Source organism: Cherax quadricarinatus, chromosome 34, assembly GCF_038502225.1.
Source record: "Cherax quadricarinatus isolate ZL_2023a chromosome 34, ASM3850222v1, whole genome shotgun sequence".
NCBI classification, from domain to species: Eukaryota; Metazoa; Arthropoda; class Malacostraca; order Decapoda; family Parastacidae; genus Cherax; species Cherax quadricarinatus.
The window spans coordinates 12,429,065-12,438,293 of record NC_091325.1 but is presented as its reverse complement, the minus strand read 5'-3'; the positions used below and the strand labels follow the sequence as shown (position 1 = coordinate 12,438,293).

The 9,229-nt window shown below is 38.3% G+C and overlaps 1 non-coding gene across 1 annotated transcript in view; it reads right to left on the bottom strand.

Annotated features, from left to right (window-relative positions):
- Positions 1–9,226: 9,226 nt before the first annotated feature.
- Positions 9,227–9,229, bottom strand: part of TRNAT-AGU (transfer RNA threonine (anticodon AGU)) — a 73-nt gene continuing 70 nt past the window's right edge. Inside the window, exon 1 of the tRNA in view lies at positions 9,227–9,229. This exon is cut by the window's right edge and continues 70 nt beyond it. This is a non-coding gene — a tRNA (tRNA-Thr).

Genomic DNA, 9,229 nt, shown 5'->3' with positions numbered 1-9,229 from the left:
ACAGTGTGATCACCCTCTCACCCTCCCCTCTTTTTATTCTGTCTTTCTCTCTCTCTTTCCACACACACACACACACACACACACACATATATATATATATATATATATATATATATATATATATATATATATATATATATATATATATATATATATATATATCACATTCTCTCTTGTTTTCCCATAAAATTGAAATTTCATTATTCACGTAATACGTAATCTTGTTGCCCTACTCCTTTATTTCTTATATTTATTTTTACCTCATGTATGAGCCATTCACATCCCCTCTGTGCTTCTGATGTGGTTTCATGTGATGTTTATCATATTCTTTCTCTGGTATACAATTTACCTTTTATCTTGTGGATCAAACTGATGAAAAGCATGTTTGCTGGACTTACCTTCCCCGCTGTCGGATAACTAAACACACTGCGCTGGACTTACTCTGAAAGAACTCTTTTTTTTTGTGAGTGTATGTGTGTGTATGTGCGTGAGTGGTGTATGTGTGTGTATATGTTTGTGTGTGTATTCATCACTTTATGTTTGCGGTGGTTCAGTTATAGCATGCAAACACACTCCAACACACACACACACACACACACACACACACACACACACACACACACACACACACACACACACACACACACACACACCCACACACACACACACACACACACACACACACACACACACACACTCCCACACACACACACACACACACACACACACACACACACACACTCCCACACACACACACACACTCCCACACATACACACACACACACACTCCCACACACACACACACACACACACACACACACACACACACACACACACACACACACACACACACACACACACACACACACACTCCATCACACACACTCCACCCGAGTGACGTACTAACCTTAAAATTCTTATATAGGAACATTGAAATGCTTATAAACAAAGACCTAAAACGTTTATAAGCAAGCTATGAGTCTCTTATAAGCAAATATTGACAATTTTATAAACAACTTATGAATTTGATAAAATATCAGATAATAAAAGAAAATTCAAAAGCTGTTATAAGAAATTTCAGAAATTCTAGCCCTGCAATAAATTCTGAAAATTTTATTAACCCCCCTGAATAGTTGTTAGAGGAAGTAGTCGCGTATTACAAAAGAACTTTGATTTTTGCACTTCACCTACAATAGGCTTTACCACGTACTTAATAGTCTTCTGAAGTTGAAAAAATAGACACAAATGTAGTTTAATGCGATTCTTTATGGACTATATTTCGCCCTCACAAAGTGAATCATCGTGACACTCAAAGGTATTTTTTGTAATAGGTACTTTTGATCCACCATTGGTTGGCTCACAACCACACTCTGACTGAGTTATTTTAACAATATTTGTTAATTAACTCAAAATTGCTATAAGACACATGCGCATCACTTGGGTAACTTTATATATAAAGCTTTTTCATAAAGTAATGTTTAAACCACTAGCTGGCGATACGTCTTCAGAAATACATATTCCAAGGTGTTGCATTTGTGTATCATTCATCAACATCACGGTAATGTATGCAATTATTGTTTTCAAAAATTTTCTCATGCAGAAATAACCAGCACGTAGGAAATACGTAGAAGCTTATGACATCATTGTAGTCTGACTTTGACCATTTTGCAAAATCACACTAACACGGAAGTGTGAGGGAACCAGTATTATCATCCTTTAAACTGGACCGACATTTATTTGTATCATTAAAACAAGATTTAACGCTTCCTAATAATAATAATAATAATAATAATAATAATAATAATAATAATAATAATAATAATAATAATAATAATAGTAATTTAAAAACAAGAGACTTTTCAAGAGGGTAGCTTTCATGGTAGTGAAGGGCCCTCAATAACAGAAGCAACGCTCTTTATATCAAACCTGATTGCTTCCAAGTTCCCAGGTGCTGTATAATTCCTACGGGTTTAGTGCTTCCACGTGCGTGTCCATCTATTAATTAGAGATGTAGTACCCTCAGTGAGTTAAGAATATCGTAAAATATTTCTTGTTAAAACTACAAGTCAGAAGAACGATAATTTTCAAGAGTTGAACAAATTAACCTTCCATTACTCTTTTCTTGTTTTTTTCCCTCTTGTTCGTTATTTTTCAAGTTTCTTCCACTTTCGTTTCACCCCCCCTTTTTTTTTTTTTGGTCTTCCCCCTCTTTATTTCCAACTCTATTCCTTTCTCTTGCTTCGTCTTCTCATTCTGTTATTATTCTTCATGTTTTCATAGACGAGTCTCTTGCTACTGTCTAGCTACTCCCCTAGCCTCTTTCTTCCCTGTTTTCTTTCTTTCTTCCTTCTACCCTCCTTCTCCTCCTCTTCTTCTTCCTCCTCCTCCTCCTCCTCCACTTTCTTCTCTTTCTATTCTCGTTCCCTTCATTTTTCTCCTCGTCCTGCACCTCTTCCATTTTACCTCTGATGATAAGGTAATCAGTCTCTGAGGGATTGATTACCTGATATCTTATCCCTCAGGGACTGATTACCTCATCTGCTGTTTCCAGTTTAAGCACCTTCAAATACCTCAGCAATATATTGATATAACCACAGGTTGTATTTATCAGCATATTACTGAGATATTTTTTCAATATATTATCCAACCCCATGCTCTTATTTCACCACCCTCTTTTCCTTTTTTTTTATCCACCACCACCCCTCTTCTTCCTTATCCATTATCTATTCATGCTGTTCCTCCTTCTCTTCCTTCACCCCCTTCTCCATCTATTAGTTTTCTATTCATTTTCTCCCTCACTCATTTACTTTCCATTTGCTTCATTCATTTACCCTTTCTCCACCCCTTTCTTCATATACCCCTCCAACTTCTTTTCTTGATTCATCTTTTTCCTTTTCCCCCTCCTCCAAACTCTTTCCCTGTTTTCTCCTTTTCTTTCTCCTCTTCCTCATCCTCCTCCGTCTCCTAGCTCTCCTCCTCCTAGTTCTCCTCCTTCTCCACCTCCTCCTTCTCTTCCTCCTTCTCTCTCTTCTCGCGTGTTTCAGCATCAACATTATAATGTTACAAGGCAGAAATGCGGTTCCCTCATTATATAACCTTGGTCTCACGCCATCATTATATTTGATACCTGACCCGAGTCCTTTGCCCTGAATCTTCCTTCCTTCCTTCCTTCCTCCCTCCCTCCCTCCCTCCCTCCATCTATTCCTCCATTTCTCCTGCCTTCTCACTGTTTCTCCTTCCTCCCATTATTTTTATGACACCTCTTTCGTCCCTGCTTTCTCATCATTCTTCATTTTCTCATGTTCTTGAATGACTGAGTTCTCCTTTACTAATTCTCTGTTTGCTGCACAATTTTTCTTCCCTCCCTCACTACCCTCCTTTATCCTTTTTACATGCCACACTCCCTTCTTACCCCAACTCTAGTGTCCAGTCTCTCCTCCCAACATCCTTCTTCCACTCCTTCCTCCTTCCTTCTTCCTAACCACCCTCCTTTTTGCCCCCTTCTCACATCCCTCTCTCCTATCACACACACACATAAACACACACACAAAAGAGGAGAGCAGAGCAAGTGTGCATCTGCAAATGCCATTGACAGCCGGTAACTATAAAACAAACTCTCTTTCTCTCTCTCTTTCTCACGAGGGGGCATCATAAAGAAACCTATGAGCCTAACGTCCTCACGCATAAATCTTGACACAAAGTCAAGCATCCAAAAAATTATCATCCATAATGGGATGGATAACATTTAACTCAAAATACTGACCGCATCATGCAAACTGGATTGAAAAAATCAATCAAAAACGCATAATGCCATAATCCACAAAGTAAACCCGCCATCATACGCAAAGTACTAACGTCAGTATCCACACAGTGGTTACATATTACATCCTCACATAAAAAAGGACGTGGGGTAGGGTATGTCTTTTCCTGAATATTTCTGAGATGCTCATTTGTGGGGAATGTTTCATATTTCTAATGCATGCTGTGGATGCATACATTAGAAATATATATATATATATATATATATATATATATATATATATATATATATATATATATATAAATTCACAGTGGCCATTTTTACTCAGTGTATTCTCGTTCTTCCGAAATGCTTCTTTTTAAGGCTAGGAATTACTATGTCTGGAATACATCAGGCTTTAGCCAGTCAGTCAGCCACCTATTCGACCAGTCAACTAGCCAAAAGAGGTAGTCAGCAAGCCAAGGCTATAGCCATATAGCTTGCCTACTTGCCAACAGTCAAGGAACGAATTAGCCAGAAAACTAACCAACCAGTAAGGTAGAGAGTCAGCTAACTAGTTATCTGTTCGGCTAAGAAGTCACTGAGCCAGCCAGCCAGTTAGTCAGCCAGCCACCGCTCCCTTCGCCGTGTCCCACAACCAAACTTTAAAACCTTGCAGAACCAAATACGACCCTCTTTCCCTCTCACCCCCCACAAACTCACCCCACTTCTCTCCCAAAGCAATTCATTGACGCCCTTGACTTTTCCTTTTACCCCTCCTCTTGTTCCCGAACCAGCTCTCCACCTCATCTACTTCCACCCTTCTCAGGCGTCCGCCCCTCTAATGCCACCCACTCTGAAGCCCACTACACACACACACACACACACACACACACACATACACACGCTCTTCTTTCTCTTGCCATCCCTTTCTAATGCACTCCCCTCCCTCACCCCGCAGAGTGACGTTCCTTTCTCTCCAGGGATTCTTCGCCCCTTCTTGGTTGTATTTCTACTCCTGGTAGTCTACACAGTCGCATCCTTCATTCATTCTTCAGATTGCCACCCTTCAAGGGGAAGGGAGGCCTTGATGCCGGTGAAGGGAGCAACCTTCCAGTTCCATAAAACAATCATGAATGCCTGCCATTCCCTAGGTGCTATATAACCCCCAACAGTTTTAATGTTTTCTCTTCAATATGATAATAATGATCCTGGTTGTCAGCAATGCTTTCAGTTGCTCATCATTCAACTATCCCTTCCTTAGGTACTACTAACCATCACCTATTTCTCTCTCTACCCACCCTAACACCACCCTCATTAGGCACTTCTTACCCCTTACCTAACCCTCAGTAGGCACCCTCTTCTCTAGACAACCTTTCTCTCTCTCTAGACACCCCTCACCATCTCGTTCCTCAGTCACCCTTGCCGAGCACCCCAGATTGCCCTCACGCCCCCAGGCGCACCCTTGCATCCGCCCCTCATGCATCTCTCCTCTCCCCCGACTTCTCAAATCAACTTCCTCCTTACTTCACAAAGCAGTCCCTTCCTCCTCCCTTTCTCCCTCCTTGCATCACTTCCCCTACTGACCCAGTTCCTCTTCCCTCTTCTCTCTCCCTCTCTTAATCCCACTCATTCATCCCGTCCGCGGAGCAAAGTCGCGCCCCAAATATACTCTTATGATCATCACATGAGACTGATGGCATTTAATCAAAACAATGGGAGCATATTTACCCCTGTTTATGGATTTATTATATGATTGTATTATTACAAATTTTTATTAATTTGTTCAGGGATCGACACAGCCCCTTGACCGACATTTTCTGTGTTTTATGCTAGCAAAACTTGTTGTTTTCAGACTAATAATGTTTCACTTCTGAAATTCTCACATTATTCCATTGTTTCGTATCTGAATTTCTCACAGTGTTACAATGTTCTAGTCTTGAAATTCTTACATTGTTATAATGTTACACATATTAAGTTTTCAAACTGTTACATTGCTCCAAACCTGAAGTTCTCACACTGTATCATTGATCAGTACCTAAAGTTCTTATATTGTAACATTGCTCCTTACTTGAAGTTCTCACATTATTACATTGCTCTATAACTAAAGTTCTCATATTGTTACATACCTGAAATTCTCATATTGTTACACTGCTCCTTACCTGAACTTCTCACATTGCTACATTGCCCCTTACCATTAGTTCTCACATCTCAGCCATAGCTTTGTTATTTAGCAACCCCAGAAGATTCACCTTTAATGGTAGCCAGGGTTACCTTTTTTTCTTTTAAAGTTTTCGTTTATAATTTGGGAACACCTTCTTTGAACGACTCCAAATTTTTAACAACCACAACAATTGGAAAACTTAAACCTCCAGCCCCTCCTTGAGCTGAGTGATTCACACTTGCTTAGCTCTTCACAAAAAAAAATCTTACCATTAGAGTTTTCAAACTAATAAGAGGTTCGTGTATTTAATTGCATGTGCAAGTAGCCTCTGCTTAATTTTGTGTATATCATTCATGATTTTGGTTTCCCCGCAATAAATAGAAAAACCCTTTTCTGACGAGCTTTAAATTTTCACCATTGGTGTAGCCTTTCGAGAAAAAAAAAAGTTAGGTTTGTTAGCCTGCCTAGAAGAAGAAAGGCTTGTTAGCCTACCAAGAAGAATAAAGTTAGGGTTGTTAGCCTATCTAGAAGAAGGTTAGGCTTGTTAGCCTACCTAGAAGAAAGTTTAGCTTGTTAGCCTATCTAGATAAACGTTAATTTCGTTAGCCTGCTTAGCTTGTTAGCCAACCTAGAAGAAAGTTAAGCTTCTTAGTGGGGTGAGTAGATATCAATTTTCCAATAACATTTTCATGATAGTATGGTATTATTCGTTAAATAAACTGGATAGGCCTTATATAATCAGTTTTGATCTGGAATGACTGAAGCATCGTAAGGAGAGGATGACTCTTTTTGCATTTATCCATCGTAAGTAAATATCTGCCGGTTTACTAACATTGTTAATGAACAATGTTAGTTGGAAAATATGACATAAGTGGAGAATGATTTTTCTAATCGTCTTGAAACGTTTAATGCTAGTTTGTTTCTTTGGAGAAAGATTTTTGTATTGATTTTGTGTTGAATCAGTTTTAATTTACAGTTTCCATGAAATAAATAGTGTTTTTTCTGAAATAACTTGAGTGAGAAAGACTCTTTTGTTCAGATTCAAACCTTTATTAAAAGCTGTTGTATCGTACTTAGAGAAAAAGATGGACTGATTTTGGGCTGAGGAGGTTCTAATTCGCCAGTTTTATTGCAGAAATTTTCAAATTTGAAATCCTGGCAACTATACGATAATTTGTGTATGAAGAAACCTATCGTCTTGAAGCCGCCACCGCCGATATCTTGAGAATGCCATTCTGCTTATATTGGAGTGTGAGTGCATGTGCGTGTGAAGCGGGCTAAAAGGACACGGGTTCGAGTCCTCGGCTAGTCGCAGTGTTATTATTGATTAAATATTACGCGTTGTGGAGACAAGTACACCAAACGGTGAGTAGAGTGAAATTAGCTCTGAGGCACCCACACCATCGTATGTCCTCGGATCATTGTAAAACCCCTAGCACTGCTGGGTGCATGATCTTTGTAGGATTGTGTGGTCCCGTGGGTTAAAGCGTCGTGACTTTTCGTTTACCATGAAGCAGGCTAAAACGACATTGGTTTGAGTCCTCGGGTAGTCGTAGTGTTGTTAACGATTAAATACCACTCGTTCGTGGTTACAATACGATATATACTGCTTGTGGAGGCTAGTACACCAATCAAGGAATTGAATGAAATTAGCTCTAAGGCACACACACCATCGTATGTCCTCGGATCACAGTAAAACACCTAGCTCTGCTGGGTGCGTGATCATTGTAGGTTTGGGTGATCCTGTGGGTTAGAGCATTGTTAATTTTCCTTCACCATGGGGCGGGCTAAATCGGAACAGGTTTGATATATATATATATATATATATATATATATATATATATATATATATATATATATATATATATATATATATATATATATATATATATATAATCATAAATGAGCGCATTGTAAAGTTTTTAATAAATATATAATGATGGCATTCGATAAATTGTTAATTAATGTGATATGAATGCAATCGTCGATTTGTATTTAACATCACAATGATTTCATCAAACATTATTATAAACATTTTTATATACATAAGAGCACATCATTTTTTATAGACAATGTACTGAAATGTTAATGATATAGAGTGTTGAGTTTAACTGTATAATGTTAGTTAGTGAAGAGGATTACGGAGCAAATGATATTATAATGCGATTACAGCTATTATTTGACATTAGAATATTGGAAGCGGAAGGCAGAAGATTAACAGCGATATTCCCAGGTACTTCTATATATATCTGCGGTATTCGAAGTTACTCCTATATGTAGGGGAGATATTCCCAGTTACTCCTATATTCAGCAGCGATATTTTTAGCTACTTCTACATGTAGAGGCGATATTATTTCCTTTTGTAGCGGCAATATTCTCAGTAATTTCTATAAGGACGAGGAATCATAGTAATTATGAATACCGCGTGATGTACACCATGCGATGTATACATAATGATGTACTCAGTATGGTGTATACCGTGCGGTGTACACATGATCTGCGTCGCATAATGTACACAGAATTAAAGGGAGAGAAAATTATAACAGAGTATTTGAATACTTACAAATCTGGCGATGAACTAATTGATAGTATGTTGTCCAGTCAGTGGTCCCTGAGTTTCTAAATGTTACATTCGTGCAGTGAAGAATTTAATTTAACTCCTCGTGAACAGTGTTTCCGTCTTTTAGTCGCTATGTATCTTCTTACATTCAGGCCTAATTTTCTCTTACGATGTGGTTAATATTAAGATGGCAGATTCAACAAGATATCTTTAATCTTAGACTTAATTTTTTTTTTTAATTTCATAAATCAAAGAATAATAGAATCAACATATTTTCAAAAGGGTTGAATGTTTTTACACAATTAATATCATTGAAGTTCGTGTTTATGTAAGGAAGATGAGAACTAGATGAATGGTTCAGAGAACCGACATGTTGATAAACTAGACACATGTGCAACTCTTGGGTATCTTTATACCCAAGAGTTGCACATGTGTCTAATTTATCAAGATGAGAACTATAAACGAAACACGAGTATACTGTATATGCATCGGTGTCTATATATAAGCTTTAATATTTACACGGGGTTAAACTCTAGCTGTTGACCCCTCCTTTGCACTTCTAATAACTGGCGTGACTCTCTCTCTGTCCATGTGGAACATGACATGAACACTGTGTCTTGCTCCATGTATAAAACTAAGTTTACTTCTACTACATCCCTGGCTAATTCACATTCCCGTTTCTCACTACCTCAAGGTTGGGGGAATTCTTTCATATGTAGCATCTCATTAGCTTAAGTGAACTTTAGAAAACACTAACACCACCTGC